Source organism: Peromyscus californicus, unplaced genomic scaffold (assembly GCF_007827085.1).
Source record: "Peromyscus californicus insignis strain IS unplaced genomic scaffold, ASM782708v3 Scaffold_4__1_contigs__length_199733344, whole genome shotgun sequence".
Taxonomy (NCBI): domain Eukaryota; kingdom Metazoa; phylum Chordata; class Mammalia; order Rodentia; family Cricetidae; genus Peromyscus; species Peromyscus californicus.
Window position 1 is genome coordinate 107,980,409 of NW_026294562.1, and position 20,399 is coordinate 108,000,807.

Here is a 20,399-nt window from a genome sequence, read left to right on the forward strand (position 1 = left end):
CAGCCAAGTGGACTTTCAATGAACTTGAAGTACATGTGTGAGAAAGCCTGAGGAACAGTTCAGCAGAGTGGATAAAGCAAGTCAGATTTTGATAGCTTAGACTTGCACATTGCAGTCCTTAGGATCAACCTTGAGAAAGCATTCAATCCCTCAAAGCCTATAGTTTCTCATATATAAAATGTCAATAATAATTATAAATTACATATGAAGTATGTGTGAAATTGTGCTTCACATTGTGTGTTGTTTAAGGGTAGATAACAGGTAGTTTCTGCTCTTGTGTCACTTTCATAGTGATGAGAACAGGAAATGTGAATTAGCTGGACAATAGGATGAAGGAGGCCAAACATGAATGATTTCCCTCACTGGGTTAAAAGCAGAAAATGTCCTTACACCTTTTAGCAATCACTTCCCTTACTTGGAGGTCATAGATGCCAGAAAGATATTTTATTGCTATTTATTTTCTTATCTCTTTTTTCCTAAAGGAGTATGTCTTTCCTGGACACCTTGCATAAGGACATTACAGAAGTAGCAAGGTAACTTGGACACTAGAAATGAGGACTAGACTGACCAGTTGATTGCATCTCCAAGCTTTATTAACTCCAAGGCAATGACAGTCAGTGGTACCCCACTCCTAAGGACCCTTCTGCTTTGCAGACCCTCTGCCTTCAATCTTTCCCTTAAGCTCCTTATATAAAATCTTCCTAAAACCTATTGTATGTGATCCATGAGTCTCTTAAAATTCTAAATGCTGACTCAAGGGAAATTTTGTGTTACCATGAACATCTGACGCCCTAACTGCTGAGTTCAACAACCATTCAAGAGCTGAGAGAAGCTTCATGATTCTCAAAGACACATCAAGATTTCCCATATAATTACTACAAAGACTCATATAGAATTTGTAATTATAAAAATCCTAAAGTTTGCTCTAGTTTTCATGTGTTGAGGAGACAAAATAATGGATATAGAGTGATTTTTAAAGGAGAAATATTTTCCATAGAATTAGAGGCTGGAAATTCAAAATCAAGGTGTCAGCATCTGACAAAGTCCACCTTGCTTCCATCTCACAGGGTAAATGGAAGGAAAGCACATCAGTACTGATGCATGTGTTCTGAGGATTGAGCAGGAAATGAACGGGAACCATCATCATAAGTGTTTTTTACAAAGGTGAGAAATCCGTTCACTAGAACTTGATTCCCTGATGACTAAATGGCTGCCACAAGTGCCTAGCTTTCAACATTGAAATATATAGGACCATATTTCTGACATATAAACTCCATATCATATTCAGACTCTAGTAGCATACAGTTTTGTTTTGTTTGCTTGTTTTTACTAACTCATGGGTCAGAAAGATGACTGTTGGAAAAGTGCTTGTACTTGTCTTGTAAGCATTATGATCTAAGTTTGATCCCCCTGAACTTAGATAAAAGAGCCTGGAATGTTGCCAGGCACATGCCAACCCAATGCTGAACATGAAAAGATAAGATGATCCTTGGGGTTCTCTAGCCAGCCAGCCTAGCCTAATCAATGAGCTCGATGCCAGTAGGAAACCTGTTTCAAAATGATGATGAGGATGATGATGATGAAGAAGAAAAAGAAGATGATGACGACAGTGACGGTATAGATTCTGACAGAGGGACAACAGTCAAAATTGTTCTCTGGCCTCCAAATGGACACGGAGACACACACACACATACACACACACACACACACACACACACACACACACACACACACACACACAAATACAAACGCAAAAGAATTTTCCACTAACCCAGAAGAGTAAAATATCAAATATCTTAACATTAAGGGAGATTGTATAATCATTATTACATCTATAACCATTACAAAAAGGAAGACCAAAATAAACATTGATTTTTGCCTCCCCAAAAGCAGTCAGTCTAAGCATTCAAGCACCAGCCCTAGAAATAGCCCTAGATACCACTGTGGTAGGGGATTGACCATTTATATGTATAGTCACAAAAATACAGAATAGCACTTTTTAAATACTACATAGTTACACAGTAAGTTATATAGATGCAGGTGCAACAGTCACTTAACTTGAAAATCATTTTATCTCCTTAGATGGGATAAGCACACTGACAATTTATATTCTCAGCTGGTACATGAATTTACCCCTCCTATGCTACAGTTTTCTTTTATCCACTTTGTGGTGCTGGGAATTGAACCCTGAGCTTTGCACATGCTCAGTAAGTGTGCTGCCACTGAGCACCCTCAGTGCATATTTCTTTTTGTATGGATTTTGCTTTTTCTGTAATTAACCTTTCTATCATAAATATATCTTTGTTTTAAAAGTCAATAGCTGTAATGAGGTCCTGGAAAAAAATGGGAGATGATACTTTAGTTATTACTACCTAGAGCTTTCCCAAGTCTCAATTTCCTGTATGTTGGTTTTAAATTCATTTCTTACCAGATAATTATTTTTTACATTAATCATAGCAAGCTAATTTGTGATCTACCTAATTTTGTTCCTGGGTAGTTTTCTTGTAGAATAGATTCATCAGATTTCATTCAGATTTGGAAATCTAGAACTAGGTAAGAAAAGATGAGAGGGTAGAAATGGTGATTGTGTGAGAAGTTAGAGGAGGCTGGGTGACTATGAGCAAAATACATCTTATGGCATACTCAAAGAATCAAAAAAATGGCTGTTGAAATAAAATGAAGCAATTACCTTCTTTAGAAATACATTTATTAAATTGTTATCCATATAAATGCCATTGTGATTTAATTTTTCCTCATTCTTGAATAATATTTGAAGTGGAATTCATTTTATTTTCTTTAAAAAATAATTTTATATTGTTTATAGTTATATGTATTTGTGTGCATCTGTGTTTGCGTATGTACATGTGAGTACAGGTGCTTGCAGAGACCAGAAGATTGCAAACTACCTTGAGCTGGAGTTAAAAGAAAATCATGAACTGCCAAGTATGGATAGATGATATATGCTAAACACAAAACTCAATTCCTCTGGATGATCGGCAAATATACTTACCTACTTGGCAAACACTCTATCCAGTGTAACACTCTCCAGATTTTCTTCTGTATTTCTCAACTCTCCTGTTCAGTTTTTACTATTCAGTTTTATTAATGAATGCCTTTGTTTATCTTTTCCTATTTATGGATTTGCTGGCTCCTACTCATAGTCTCTTATTTATTCAACAGTTTTCTATTTTTAATAACATAATATTTTGTTAATTCTTTGAGAATTTTGGACAATGCATTTTGATCATATTCCCCCACCAATCCTCCCAGGTCTATCCCCTCCTATCTAACTAACGCCTCACTCTATGCCACCTTCCCCCTTTTAGGAGAGATCACCTTGCCATAGGTGTGCTTGTCCTTTGGCTCTTCCTACCTTTCTGCCCCTCTTCAGCGATGCTCCCCAGCCCTTCAGTGAAGGGCATGTTGTAAATGTGTTAACTGGTGGTGTGCACACTGTAATCAGTTGAGCTCTGCATTTTGGTCAGAGGTGGATTTCTTTATTGATCTCTGTCTTCTGTAAAAAGAAACTTCTTTTGAATAAGGGTAAAACACATATTTATCTGTGGGTACAAATAAACACTTAGAAGTGTAAGGATAGGTATTTAGGAAGCAGTTAGAAATTATATTGGGTTAGGAACGTGACACTGGTAAGTTTTCCTTTAGCCTCCTATGGTCCTGCCTGTCATGGGTAAATAGCTAAGTTTACATGGCCAGGAATGAATTCCTTTCTACTGAAGGGTCCTTATCTCCAATGAGGCTGCTTAAATCTCTGGTTACTCTCTTAGAAGACAGCTTGACTTGCTGGTCATTGGTGAGGTTCATTGTCATTATAGCTGGGTAGAACTATTGATTGCTTTTCTCCAGTGGCAGCTTGCATGGATCCCTTCAATACTGTGAAAGCTAGCCCTCAGGGAAGAGGCTTCCAGGTCAGATAGTTCCAGAAAAAGAAAGTTAGACTTGCTTTAGACACCACGCAACTCAGACACAGGACCCGGAGGAACTAATCTGTCTTGTAATTTGCATTGTCAAGCTACATTCATGTCTATGTTGAATTTATAATAGTTCTTTACACATAACATGGTAAACTGTCAACCATTACATTTTTTCTTTTGCTCTGCCAGCTACTTTCAGAAGCTTCCAGTATAGATAAATCACATGTTATTGACTATCTTACATGTTAAAGGCTGTGAATGTCACAGAACCTGAACTAATGTGGACCCTAAGTACTAACATGCTCACAGCTTTGATTAAGGTAGAGGCTCACAAAAGTTAGGTGAATATTATACTACACACACTCGAACACATGAATATGGGTTTACTCTTTTCTTTTCCTTACCCAGAGCCCATTTTAGAACCAATGAATTTTTTATTTATCTACTTATTAATAGATACTTCATACTTGATCTTTCACTGAAAGGCAACACTGAATAACAGTACTAGGACTTGCATTTCCATACTTCAGTGCAATAAACTGAAGCAAGGACTGCATGGATGTGTAAATAATTATTAACAGATTGATCACTAAATTAACAAATCAGTGCACAGAATTTGGAGTTGGGAAGTGATGAATTGGGATTCCAGACTTTTAATTTACTACATTTGTTACTCACAAGTAAATTTTCATTTAAGGTTTATTTGCTATATTGGTCAGACTGTAAAAGAAGTATCTGTTTGTAGTTAGCAGAATTTTTTTTAATAAATTACAGAGGGTATGAATAAATGAGTATAATACAAAAGTGTAATTTATTATTGTGTAGTTGGTGAAGCCAATGGGTGGTACAAGTATTTCACAGACATAAGGGCTCTATTCTATCTCTTGATATAAATACCCCCCTCACTTTACAATGTTTTGTTCTTTTGTAGAAAAAAGACAACTACATTTAGATAGCAGAAGTGCCAACAGCTCTAGGCTTATGTTCTACCAGTTTGATAAGCTTAAACTTAGAAAGCACTTCTTTTCATATATCAGCAAATTGCAAGAACTTGCTATTCATTTGATACCACTTCCCATTCTGGCATCATTTGTATATACACTGTCAGATATGATGGCTTTCACTCACAACAGTCTTATCACTTAAATGACTAAGGTGCTGTGGAATAATCCCCTTGTATACTGTAAAGATTTAATAAAACACTGATTGGTCAGGAGCTGGGCAGGAAGTTAGGTGGGAAGGCCAAACTGAAAATTATGGGAAGAAGGAGGGAAGAGTCAGGGATCACCAGTCAGATGCAGAGGAAGCAAGATGAGAATGTTGTACTGAGAAAAGATACAAAGCCCCGTGGCTAAACATAGATAATAATTATGGGTTAATTTAAGTGTAAGAACTAGTTAGTAATAAGGCTGAATTACTGGTCAAAGATTTATAATTAATATTAAGCCTCTGAGTGGTTATTTTGGAAATGGTGGGTGGGAGAGCACTGTCCTTTTACACTGAAGTGGGAGAATTATAATGTATATATTTCTGGAAGAATGACAAAAAAGACTATATTATCCATACTGATATAATAGTTTTCAAATATTTTTTTTATCCTCCGTTGATTGAATCTGTGGATATGACACTCCTGGATATGAAGAAACAGCCATTTAAAATTGTAGAGAAGACCAAATGAAGAATTAGTAAGACATTTCATCATGGCAGGAGTGCCATGGTACAGTGGTACTTAGAGTTGGAACTGTATAATGACAGAAATTCTAAGTTGTTTCTGCTGACAGCAGCAACAAATATGCTTTGTGGTACTCACCATTTAATCAGAAGAGTAACAATTTTTATTTTCCACTTAGGTAGAATATTTTGTAATGAAAAACATTAGTGACTACATGAAAACATCCTGAGGCTCTTAGGTTTCTAGAGATTTCTAGCCATGTCCAAAGGACAAGGCTATCTTCAATCCACTGGGAGGAAAAACTGAAGTTTTTCTCTTGCACATAGAACAAGATGCTGTTTCAGTGTTTTCCATAGTACTTTGTATTTTATTCTTCACCAGGAGACACAGGGAGGTGAGTAAATCTGAGAAACCAAGAACCTTGAACAAAATATACTATACTGTACAGCAGGTTTGACATAGTTATTACATGTGGTTGGGGTATCACTTACATTTTCCTAGGAGAAACATATATGAATCAGATCCATTAAAAGCATCATCTAATTAAAAATGTTTAGAAAAAAATTATGTGGTTTAGTTCTCTTAAATGGTTCCCATAACTGTGCCCAAAAGAAATGACATCATGAATTTCACAGATAAATGGATGGAGCTAGAAATTATCCCAAGTGGGGGATCTTAGACCCAGAAGTATAAACATGGTATTTATTTACGTATATGTGAATACTAGCTATTAAGTTAATCATAATCAAGCTATAATCTGTAGAACCAGTGGTTAAACATAGAATACAGTACTTGGGGTACAGACAGATCTCATTAGAAAATGGAAATAGAATAGATAGTTAAGGGTGGATGGGGGAGTGGAGAGGGAGAAGTGAAAGAGGGAAGAGGGAGGGAATACAGGGAGAAAGATCTAAAATTAAGGGCCATTTGAGGGGTAGTAAGGAAACAAATGCAGTAGAAGCTTCCTAAAATATAGAAAGGAAGTGATCTAAATAAAACCATCAAATATTGGAGGAGGCAGAATCCCATCTGGCTATCTCTTATCACCAAATGAAGCTTCCAGTATCAAGACAGATTTACATCTATTTGAGTTGTTGGCCAAAGGAGTCCCATAGTAGTTCCCAAACAATCCAGACTGCTGCCGAGACTGTAGGTTGCTCTTCACAAACTGACAGTAAGGGCCCATTACTGAAGACGACTCCTACACAACTCACTGAACATGGAACGTTGAGCTGGTGCATACATGAGACTTTCACTCCTACAATGTAGTGTATTTGGTACAGGAAGGTACTCTGCACACTACCAACCCATAAACATAAACACCGACCCACACACAAATTATTGGAACTGCAATGGTGTCCTAACTGTGAGACATGCTATGGCAATAGAAGCACAAAGCTTGAGGCAGTAACCAAGCAATATCTGATGTAACTTAAGGCCCACTGCAAAGATTAAACCCTTGCCCAACATTGCTTGCATGACCAAGAACCCGAGAATAGATAGACCAGAACCTAGGGTATAGCCAAATACTATTGTTCTAAAAAGAAAACAAAGCAAAAGCATAGCAATAAAATGACTACTAATGACATTCTTCTCTACTCATAGAACAATGCCTTGCACATCCATCATAAGATATACTTCCTTCTGCAGCAGTTTGTAACAAATACAAAGACCCACAGCCTAATATTATGCAGAGAGGGAGAGGCCTTGGAACATTCAGCCCTAAATGGAATGGCTCTATCAAACCCCTTTCCTCAGGGCTCAGGAAAGCTTGTGGATGAGGAAAGAGTATAAGAGCCAGATGGGATGGAGGACATCAAGATAACAAGAACTTCTCCATCAACATGATCACAGCTCATATGGACTCATAAAGACTGAAACAGCATGGACAAGACTGGCACAAGTCGGCATATATATTATGGCTTCTAGTTTAGTTTTTTTTATGGGTTTCTCAGGTATGCTAATGAATGGGTCTCTGATTCTTGTACCTTCTCTTGGTTGTCAAATTTGAGAATTTATTTTCTGTCTGTAATTTCATTTTGATATATACTATCTAATCACTCAGGTTCTTGGCTTATTTCATTTGATGACCTCCAGCTCCATCCATTTTGCTGCAAGTGTGCTAATACACACTCACACCAACAATGTGTAAGGCTTTCTGTATACTACCTGAACAGCACCCATTATCCTTTTTCTTTCACACTAATAGCCATTTTGACTGGGGTAAGACAGTATCTCAATGTGAGTTTCATTGTATTAACAGGATAAGGAGAGAACTGGGCAGTAGTTGTGCAGTTGTTGATCATTTTCGTGTCTTCTCTTCAAAATTATCTGTTGAGATTATTGACCCATTTTTCAGTTAAACGACTTTGATTTTTACTTTGAAGTGTTTGTTTAGATCAAATCTTCGTATTTCCTCGACTAATCTCAAATTGGCTATGTAACTGAGAATCGCCTTGATCTTATGAAATTAGATCTCCCATAGTTCAAATGCTATGTGTCAGCTATTCTGCCAGTTATTTTTTGTTACATTTTATGATGAATGTTTCTAAATCTAAACAATGAAGACTCAAGTAACCTCAAGTTTTAGAGTCCCTTAGTTGTACACTGAAATCTCTGCATATTTGATCCCCAAGCCCTTCTACTTTTGAAACAGATTCATTAATTACAATTTCTATGACTTCCATAAAGAAAAAATTAAGTTCCCACTTTGAAGAATTAAACAATTGGTATCAAAGCTGACATCCATTTTCTGTTATTAATACATTTCCATGTGCAGACTGCTACAACCATGTAAATATGATAGTAAGTGCAACACACCAGGACAGATGTGGAAAGTACTGGTGCGGGGATAAAAGCCATAGTTTTTCTCCTTATTGTTATTGTTCTAACTTCTGTGTCAGTTTACTGCAGAGACACATTGCTTATGGAAAGAGAGGTAGGGATAGGTTTGATCATCTCTGGCACATCCTTATTCTGCATTTAGTCTAATGTCTGAACTAATCTATCCTCAACACTTTCTCTAGTCCTCCTCATTCACTCACTCACACAGTCCCACCACTGTCACATTCATCAGGTGATCTTGTAAACTAGCCTCAGGCCTCCTACATATGTGTTGAAAAATCTCCTCTGCCAGGAAAGTCACTTATTGCTCACTGTCCTCCTCTGATCATTACCATAGCTTTGAGGTTTTCATAACTGCCTTTCCTTAATATCCAGCTGTGCATCTCTTCTTCTGAAATATTAATACTATAAATGTAATTCCTCATTGCCTTGTAATTCTCTGTTTCTGGTGACATCAAGATTATTAGTCTAATATTCATGTCTCATAACTCTTCAAGGTATGAAAAATGAAACATTTAAAAAATTCTGCTACATATCAGGAGGTATAATGAGATGATAGGATAATGAGATAGCAAAATCTCTTTCTTTCACAACATAAACAGGCTACAGTTTATTCATCTTCACTGTTCTCAGTCAGGGGAGGTGCCAAGATATACTTATTAAACAAACAAGTGGGTATACTTTTTTTGTACATAAACAGATATGGTATGAACTATGAGGAGAATTCAATCTTAGTTTAAAAAATAGTTATTTTATTTGAAATGCTCAATATTTTGCCAAGATGACTAAACATGGTATTGCCATGTCATTTCCAAGTTAAAGTATTAAAGGAGACATAGTCACAATCTGAAGAACTCTAATGTGCTCTTAGATATGAAATCAGACAGGCATGCCTCAGGATATCTTACTCATCTTAGATGGAACTCTGGAGAGGTGTGTTCACATAATTCTACAGACTCTATTACAGCTTTGTCTAGACTTGCCCTGAACAGCTTCGATAATAGCAAACCCCTCACTTCCTATCACAACTTGTTCCATTAACAACTGTGTATTTTTTGTCAACCAACTGAAAAAAAGGATCTATGTGTATATAGTCTTTCAGCAAGTTACTATTTCACTGTTATTGATAAAATTAAGGCTAATCTTTAGAGAAAGAATGAGGTGATTGCTAGTATATTGCATGGCAGAAAGAAAAGTATTTCTATTTCTGATAGGAAAAAATACTGTGGAATATTTTGAACTCTAGCTGTCCACACAATTTATTTAGAGAGCACTGAAATCCAGACTAGGACACAAGCTAACTGGCCAGGGTGGTTGTTTGGTGAACAAGCCAGGGGTAGAACATCACTTCCTTAGACACACATTCATTTTCTGCTATGCCATCCCCTCCAAGAGTTATGTTAGACTTCATTGGGATGTTTGTCATCTTACTTTATTAAAATCTCCACATTAAATTCATGTATATAAAGAGGCTGGAGAGATGGCTCAGTGATTAAGAGAACTTGTTTTCTTTGAAGAGTACCTTGGTTCTGTTTCTACTACCAACATGTCAGCTTATAACTCTCTGAATTTCCAGTTCTAGAGTATCCAGTGGCATCCTATGGCCTCTGCAGGTACCAGGCACACACATAATGCACATACATGCATATAGGTAGACACTCATTCATCTAAAAAACACTAATCTTAAATAAAACTAACTTTGTATGTGTCTCATATATATGCATATTATATGGTGTGTGTGTGTGTGTGTGTGTGTGTGTGTGTGTATGTGTGTGTGTGTATGTGTGTGTGTGTCTTTTTTTCACACATTACTTTATTCTTGGTTTTTGACAGAATAAATTTGTGAAGTTTATCTTTACAATATGTTTCCTGTCCTCTGGCTTACTCTTCTCCAGCCCGACCAGACCAAGCACACTGATGACCATGCTATATCTTCCTAGCACCACAAGCACACCGATCACTAAGTTAAATCCCCCTAACACCCTAGAAGCTGTTCTTTTTCTGACAGATTTATGGGGATCTTGTGACAAGCTGACTTGTAGGGTTTAGAAGGAAGTCTGCAAAAATCAGAGAATAGAAGAAAGATCAAGAGTATACAATTTCGAGACCCTATAAGAATCCAAAAACTAAAAGAGATGTATCCAAGGCAAGGAAAGAGAGCCACCCCCTCCCTACTCCAGTTCCCAGGAGAAAAACACTATAGAGATGTCAAGTAAAACTCTAACCCCAGTTCTCAACCTGTGAGCCATGACCCCTTTGGGGGTTGAAAGACCATTTCATGGAAGTCACTTATCAGATATCCTGCATATTTACATTATGAATAACAATAGTAGCAAAATTATAGTTATGAAAAAGCAATGAAATAATTTTGTGGTTGGGGATCACCACAACATGAAGAACTGTATTAAAGGGTCACAACATTAGGAATGTTGAGAAATACTGCTCTAAACATTGATGATTTCAGGAGATTGAATAGGGACAAACATACAGGTTTATGATTTATCATCCTTTTATAATCTAAGAGTGACAGTTTTTTTCTCATTCCTGTTGTTTAGATATAAACTACTTCATCAAGTGGGGCTTTCCTATAAAAGCTTCAACTTCATTTGAGCTAAATCAGATATGGAAATCAAAGTTCTTAAATAAATACATTTAAATGATTTAAGGGTAGTGTATTCTACATTAGAGTTTGTTAGATTTTTTATTAGCTTATATACTGTCAAAAAGTATTTGCTATGCAGTAGTTTATAAAAAAAATGTGTGCTAAATTAAAGGGAAGCTTTTCTGATGAGGGACAAGAGATGCCCTAACCTGTGGGTATATAAGAACTTAAGAAGCAGTTTATTACTATGTCCTTTTAGCAGGATCTTAGCATTTGCTTCTCCCATAGGCCAAAGATCCAGCCAATCACAGGTTTTATGGCTAGTTAACAGCACCACATATGATTTAAATCAAATAAGAAAGCAGTTACTCCAATAATATCCATTCCACCATTGCATTAGTGGGCATATCATGCTAGCACATTCATTATTGTAAGTTGCAGACTGCACAGCTGTATTTAACTGTTGAATATTCTTCTCACACATAGACTAAAAAATTTGATACTATAGAAGCTTGCCCATAAGGATGATACTCTGGGTGAATACTAGATTGGTTTCTCCATGCCCTATGACTCAAATATATGATGCCTTCAGCAATAGGGTCTTACCACCATGTCTTGAAGGATAAGCAAGAACATTCTTAATAGCCTGTCATGTTGGTGGCAGTTCTGAGACCTCATGGCTAACAAGTCCTAAAGAGGTAACACATATTTGATAATGCACTGTAGTTGGAAGTTTTCCTGTGTCCCGGCCAGCCAATGGTTGGGACAAGTCTCTCCCACTTGCATCCCCCATGTAAACACACAGAGGCTTATATTACTTTTAAACTATTGCCATGGCAGGCTTCTTGCTATCTAGCTCTTATATCTTAAATTAACCCATTTCTATAAATCTATACTTTGCCATATGGCTTATTGCTTACCATTATCTTTACATTTTGCTTCTCCTGGTGGAGGCTAACAGCATCTCCTCAGCTCTCTTTTCTCCTTCCTCTCTCTCTAGTTGGAATGCCCTGCCTAACCTTATTCTGCCTCACTATTGGCCAAACAGCTTCATTTATCAACCAATCAGAGCAACACATATTCACAGTGTACAGAACGATATCATGCATCAGTGCACTCTTTATTTAATAACCTATGGTGTCTAAACAAGTTTTGTCCCCCTGTTATAGTTTAACTCCATTTATATACGTATTTATTTTAGGAAGCTTCTTCAATAAATAGCTTCCATGTGGCCTTTTAAAAGATCCATAGTGTTATTCCTTCCCATATTCTCTCTGTTACTCTTCCCTCCCATTCCTACTCTATTTAACACTTCTTGTTACTTATTCCATTTCCACCTCCAAAACACCTGTGTTCTATACCCCTTCCCTTGAAATTGTCACCATGACTCTTTCCTAGTTTGCTGACTTCTGTTAGTATTAGAATTTAAACACACAAAACCAGAATTTCAAATTTAGTATCCACATTTGAGACAGATTATACAACGTTTATCTTTCTGGGTCTTGGTTACCTCATTCAGAATGGTTGTTTCCAACTCTATCCATTTACCTGTGAAATTTGCACTTTTTTTAAAATTGAATAATATTCTTTTGTCTATATGTATCATATGAAGAAAATGGAGAGTGCAGAGTACTCAGTTCAAAGTGGAACATCTGTATCATGACTCTTCCCTCCAAGTTTCAGGGATCATTATGGAAGATGGGCAAAAAGATTGTAAGTTCAGTAATAGCAGATGTCTTCTGAAAAACAGTATTTGCTGGACATGATAGTATCATGCATGCATCAGCTCTTGTTGGCTGTGATTGCACGCAAAAGACATGCACAAGATCAAGCTAACTGCGGTCTCATGCATGAAGCCCCACCCCTAGCTGAAATCTATTGGTATTCAATGGTTGCTGGGGGAGGAAGGGTCAGTTTCTGTTAGGGACTTTTTAAAATAAAGTGTCAGAGTAGGGGCCATCAAAACTTTGGATTCGACATCTTTGAACAAATCATATTGTTTCATCAGTTTATTTATTTATTTCTAAAGTGGAAATGTGACTGTAGTCTTTTTAATAATATTGCTTGGCATAGATAAGTGAAGAGCAAAAATTACTAAGTTGCATTATGTTAAGCTTTTTTCTCATTGTTGTTGTTGTTTTGTTTTGTTTTTGTAACTCTGAAAAAATCCTCTAGTTCTTTCAATGGGGTTGTTTAGTAAGGAATTCAAATATGTCAGATGGCTGAGTGAGACAGCTGGAAAGTAAATGCCAGAGTTGTTCCCATGTAGGAGGCATAGTGTGATTCCTGTCTCCCAGGTGGGTTCATGTGGCTAGATGAGGTAGGATTATTACTTTTATTATCATCACTATAAGTAGTGAAAGGACACGGACAGTGCTGTTTAAAAAGCTTGCTCAGAAATCCCCAGCATTTAGCAAAGCCTTAAACTACAGGAGACTCTTAAAAGACCAACAGTCCGCAGGAGTCTGTATAAGAACCAAAAATTTAAAATAAAAAATAGATTACACAACATTGACAGATTGATGGTTTGCAATGAGTCCCATAAAACCTCTCTGCCCTTCAAAATACCCAGCTTTTCACAGGGGTCACTGATCCCCACTGACCCAGGAATCCTCTGTTTAATAAGTGACTGAGGAAACATCTACCAGGCAGTTGGAAGAGATGAGCTGGATACCTTAGCACTATTTTATTAATGCCTACATTTGAGTAAAAGCTGAAACAGGATTTGTCACGCCAGATTCACTGCAAGCATAACATTATTTATGTGAGTAGGTATGGGTAAGTAAGTGAGTTAATGTTGCAGTATTTCTAAAGCCAGCTGTTCCTGAAGCAGGGAAATATCTGGCTGTCATAAATGATCAATTGTACTAAAAGGTCCAAGCTTTGCAAATTTCTAAATAAGATACTCAGTGAAGCTCTCACCTCCTTAAACCAGCTCATTTCAGAAACCAAACCATGAGACCTAGAGCTTCAGGTTTGTGCTCAGAAATCCACAACCCCTATCCTAGAGTGTCACTGAACTGGAAATGTCACAACCCTTAGGGGAACATGAAAAATGCATATTATTTCACATCTGTTTCCTGCTTGATCCCAGTGGGCCTGATATTTCTCCAAATTGCAATGTGGGAAAAGCAATTTAATTTGATTGAGGTATGAACAGAAACTGACAACAAGCAAAGTAGTATACTTGCTTTAAGGTTAAGTGGGAAGCTCAGCTTTGTGCTGTTATTGTGGGCAAATTCATCTGTGAGTATGACTTTCTCCTTTTAAATCTCTTTTCATTGCTGATGCAACTATGGCTCATCTCTTGAAGATCTGGCAGAACAAACATTCAAAGATTTAAAGATCGCTTCAAAACTGTCTTTCAGTTTCCTAAAATACATAGTGTATGTTTAACCTATAAAACACAATGTGGACTATGAAAATTGAAAAGAGGAGAGGAAAGATTGTAGTAGCTCTGTGATCTTGGAAAGTTATTTATCCTTTTTAGATTCAGTTTTGGGTAGCCATCATAAGTACATATAGGATGAAAATATAAATAAAGCAGAGTGAGAAGACAACTGGCTCTGATGTTTTTGAGAACCCAATCGGCAATGCTAATCAATTGAATTAAACGTTTAGAGGTGGTAAAGATCTCTTTTTGGCCTGTGTGATAATGATGTGCTTTCCTTTTCATAAAATCTCCTTGGGTATCAGCTTTCTCATCTTCTTATAGCTTAAGATTTAAAGAATCTGAAAAGTGCTGCTTCTGACTCCCTGGACATCAAAAATCACTCCCAGGACATGGAGCATAAAGCATTCCAGGACAGTGTTGAAGGGAAATGTTGGCTTTTTAAAGGAAGATGGACTATATACCAATCTACCACCCCTCTGCTCATCGGCCACATTCTTGCAAGTCTCCCTAGGGAGAGGCGTCAGATTAGATTTAGCACAATCCATTCTGCAGCAGGCCTGTGCGCAGACTGATAAGCAAGTGAGGGGACGGGAGAACCTTGTCTGTGCTTTGTCCCTGGAGCGCTGGCTATTTATTTCACTTCTACCCCAATCGACCAAAGGCATTTACTAAATTTTGTTTGATGCTGTCACCGGATTCCTTTGATAGCCCTAGTTTTGCAGCCAGGCTGAAAAGATTGGCAAGATGACAGTGCTTTGTGATCAGCTCACAGGAGTGCAGTGGCAGGCGTGGGGTTTCTTGGGGAAAATTATTCTTTCACTGAGCAATTAAAATCCACCCAGTAATTTTGCCAGCTGAAGGATTCAGTGAGTTCTGAGCCAGTTGCCATCATGTGTGGATGTCTCAAATCCCTTTGAATGAGATGTTCGGCACATTCCCCCCACAATCATATGCACCCTGTGAAAGACAGTTTAAAAATGAAAAGGAATAAAAGAGTGCCACATGATCACAGAGTGGTTTGCTTTTTGACCATATTAGTACTGTTAACGTCTTCAATTATCTTGGAAATGCCACAAATATATTTTTCAAAACACTTTAACTACCTGAGTTATATAAATGCATAGCATGGCTGGGAACTTCCACTGAAATAAAGTTATGTATTTGTTAAATTGTTAGTACCATATATAAAAGTTACATATATGTATATTTGTTATTACCTTAAATTGTAATATATTGAAGAAAAAGATACCATAACCAATGCAAGTTCAAAACACGGGTTAGCATAAATTTTCCATCAAGATATATGTAACCTTTATATATGCTATAATTTTTTTTTCTATAGGTGTGGAATCAGATGATTGACTACAACTGTTGAATTTTTTGCTCATGTTCACAAATCAGAGAAATGCATAAATTTCAATTAGAGACTGGTGATAATAAAGACATTATTTCGACATTCATGTACATGGCCCACAATTTATGCACACAAAGGGAATACACTGGAATTGAAATGAAAAGATTTGAGCTGGTAGTCTTATGCTGACACATCTGAAGTGTGTGATTCATTCAAGTCATTTTTAAAACTCTGAGTCATACTTTTCTCAATTATATTTCTCAGGGAGTTTTTTAAAAACTGAATGGCAGATTACACCCGTTAGAATATTTATTGAGCACTTGCCCATGTCAAGTATTTGACCAATTACTCTGAGGCATTAACTGAGTACATGCAGGAGAGACTTCTTGGAATAATAAAAGAAATACATCCATTAACATATTATACACACACACACACACACACACACACACACACACACACACACAGTTGTTCAAACAAGACTGGATACCTTCAAAAATCCATTTTAGTCTACTCCCTGCAAAGGGAAATTTAAAGCCTGCAGGTGTCCTACTCAGTCACCAAAGGGAGTTATACAAACTCTCCAGATGGAATTATTTTAGAAGGGGAAGGAACTGTAAGAGATATTGTCTACAATCTTTATTTTGTTGGCAGTCACCCTGAGGGATAAGGGGGCTCCTTGAAAAAGTGTTTGATTGAAGCTGTCAGACTCTGACTCTAATACTATTTTGGACTGAAGTTACCCTTTCCCTGATATTTTATAGTAGTGATGGTTATTCTAACCATGGTTATTCTAACCATCACTACATCTAACCACAGAGGCATAGACTATGCAGAGAGGATCTGACCATTCTGAAAGAATTTTAGAGAAAGCGAAGGCTTCTACTCTTACAAAGTTATTCCAAAGGCATTTAAAAATGTTTTTACCATAGAAGGAAATGATCCACAATTACTTTAATGGCATGAGTACACGTTTGATATCACACCAAAACAATAACAGGTTTTAAAAATCACAGCCCTCCTATAATAAAAGAATTTTGTTCCAGGAAATATAGGTATGCATCAGTATTAAAAATGTGTCATCATAATTTATCATCTCAATAATTTAAGAAAGAAATTATATGAATACGCCTGTAAAAGCTGAAAAGTATTTAAAATGTTTTATTATAAATTAAATGGTATGAAAATACATAGTGAAAAAAATTTTATTTCAAATATCAAGCTAATAAATAGCATTGAGAAAAGAAAAAACTTCAAATGAATTATCATCATGATTAAAAAGAAACTAATAATATATGTGACTTTATATTTCGGGCAGAAATATAGTGTAGAGTACTTGCCTAGTGTAGAGTGTATAATAATAAATATAGTGTAGAGTACTTGCCTAACATGCATGAAGCTCTGGTTTCAGTCTCTAGTGCCATATACATGTACATATACACATCAACACACAGCTGATTTATACTTGAAACCTCAATGGAATTAACTTAAAAATGATTGCCAACAATTGAAGACATTTTTAAGGTTTCAGGGTCCTAATTTTGTATACATGGAATGGAATATTTGAAATGTGCAATTAAAACCCAGTTAAAGAAAAATTCATTCCTATGAACAATAAAATGGATCCAGTAATTATGTGTAACCTAACAAGAAATGCTCAGATGTCTAGAAAAGGAAATTGTCCATGCTTCTGATTTCTGCATACTATTAAAGTGAAGAAGAAGGTAGGCAGTATTTGGACAGCAATACTTCACCACACAATGTCACCCATGTTGCTCTACTAAGTATCAATTCTACATGTACAATTCTGAGATGTTCTTAGGCTAGAAGTTAAAATACCTAATTCTTCATTCTATGTAAAAAGCAAATAGGCAAAATCACCAAAAACTGAAAAACAAAAGCAAAACAAACCCAGTGGATTGGCATTTGAGTATGTAATGGTACCAGACATTGGAACATGCTTTACATTTTTGGCAAATAAAGATACAACATTATCTCAAACAGAAAATGTATTAGCTATGAGATTCTAAACTTAATCATGTACTGGAGCATAGTGCAAGACATAAATGACATTACAAAGGAATAACAAAAGAATGAACTAGTTAGTAAAAATGTTTTATAGCGCCTTGAAAGGAAATCAGTCTGATCTATATAGCATGAAAACAGCAGACCAACTTTCAAATAGATCAAATGTTTAAAATATTAAAAAAATTAAACTATAAAAGTATTACTAGTAAATTTCAGAGTTTTGTAAAATAATACCAAGTGGGAAAAAAAAGACATTTATAAAGCTAATGCAAGGTTAAGAAGCCACAATAACAGCAATCAGTTCAACTACACAATTGCATCACAAAGGTCACAATAAACAAAACAAGTACATGACTAATACAGTATTTTCAAATTATCATTAAAAACTATTGGCTTAGCCGGGCGGTGGTGGCGCACGCCTTTAATCCCAGCACTCGGGAGGCAGAGCCAGGCGGATCTCTGTGAGTTCGAGGCCAGCCTGGGCTACCAAGTGAGTTCCAGGAAAGGAGCAAAGCTACACAGAGAAACCCTGTCTCGAAAAAAAAAAAAAAAAAAAAAAAAAACAAACTATTGGCTTCAGTACACCTTCAACCAAGAAATAAATAAAAAGAACAATATAATACAATTGTGTTTTTATGGAGTTTGTGTGTTTCTTGTGTTTTTTCTCTTTTCTTTATAATTATTTTGTAATAATTTGTCTATTTGTTTTCTAAAGAGAGAGATAAAATAGAAAGAAAGGACCTGGAGTTAGGTGGGCAAAAAGGTGGGGGAGAACTTGTGGGGAGGGAAACCTTGATCAGAATACATTGTATGAAAAATTCTTTTTTCAATAAGAAAAATCTAATATAGAAAATGGGGAAAGGAAATCAGGTATGCAGTTTACATGGAGGAACAAGCAAATGGCTCTTAAGCATATGGACACACGTAAGTCTCACTCAAAAAGATAAAATATCAAGTTAGTGGATGATGAAAATCAGTTTGCAACTTACATAATCCAAAAGGATGGAAAAGTTTGATAATTCACAGTGCTAAGGAACATGCTAAGAAAAAGGCACACATATTAATCATTAAATCATAATTTATATGTTGTGGAAGATAATTTGACAAACCTCTACAAAACTCAAACACAATACTTAGACACAAATGAGATGAATAGTATATAGTTATTCACTGACAACATATTTATTGTATGTAGATTGAATAACTACATGGTGTGTTAGAGGACCTACTAAACTACACAGAATACACAATGCACCTGCTTTGTGACTGCTAGCAGTTCTTTGGCCCAGTTCAATTATTTTATTTGTCTTCATTTTTTTAAGTTGTATTTCTTTTTCCTCCCAAGATTTATTTTTAAGTACATTGGTGTTTTGCCTACATATATGTCTGTGTGAGGGAGTTCCTATCTCCTGGAACTGGAGTTACAAACAGTGGTGAGCTGCTATGTGGGTGCTGGGGATTGAATTCGGGTCCTCTAGAAGAGCAGCCAGTGCTCTTAACCACTGAGCTGTCTCCCCAACCCTGCCTTCAGTTGTTTTAATAAGAAGTAAACTCTCATTATTTATGAAGCTCTTGGAGTTGAGCCATTAGTAACACATAAAACTCTCCTAAATATTCTATTAAATTCTATAACTTTAAAATAAGTATTCCATATTTTATATAAAGATAATAGAAGATCATATAAATTGCCATGATCGACTTGTTATTTGTCACTGTTGGGATTTATATATTATCAAGTGAACATCTCACCTCCTTTAAAAGTTTGTATGCAATGACTACAGGGTGCTTATGAAGAACATTCCAAGATAAGTCATAAGGAAATACATGTGAGCATTACTCACAGTTCTTTATGCTCATTAATTTAATTATTGATATAGATAAGTAAGCAGCAGTCAGGCAAGTGGGCAGGCAAATGGCATTTTATAAATGGAAGTGGATAGGCAGAGAGAAGCTTATAAGCTTCGGGCAATGTATAAAGAGACAGGCAAAAATATATTAGATGTAGAGGTAGACAGGTAGATAGATGATAAGATAATATACAAATGATAAAAAAGGTGTAGATAAATCTATGATATATAGTTGGTAGATAGGTAGATAGATAGAAAGATAGATAGATAGACATATATATATATATATATATATATATAATATGAAGATGATTGATGTATAGACGGTAGACAGAAAGATAACAGATGGATAGTAAATGGAGATAGACAGTTGTTGACCTCTTCATCACAGCCATCCCCTAACTACATGTACACACTCATGCTTCCACTTCTCTTTTATACTCTAGCACCATTCTTTCAGTCAAGCATAAGAAAGCATGAAGGAATTTAAATTAGAACAATACTTTCCTCTGAAGTTGTAATTGTCAAAAACTGAGTTTCAAAAATTGAGTCTAAGCAATCTAATAGGTCATAAACATTTTATTTGAATATGAGAAGATAGAATCTATTAGAAAATACGAACAGACATACTAATGGGTTTAAATGCTATTAAATGATTATTTTCTTTTAGCCTTAATTATAATTTTATTTATGTGTGGTCTGTTTTCAATATGTAAGACATTTTAA

At 36.1% G+C, this 20,399-nt stretch overlaps 1 pseudogene; it reads left to right on the forward strand.

Moving 5' to 3' along the window:
• The first annotated feature begins 1,533 nt into the window (after positions 1-1,533).
• The window catches only part of LOC128123927 (CDKN2AIP N-terminal-like protein), a 148,461-nt pseudogene continuing 129,595 nt past the window's right edge, over positions 1,534-20,399 (forward strand).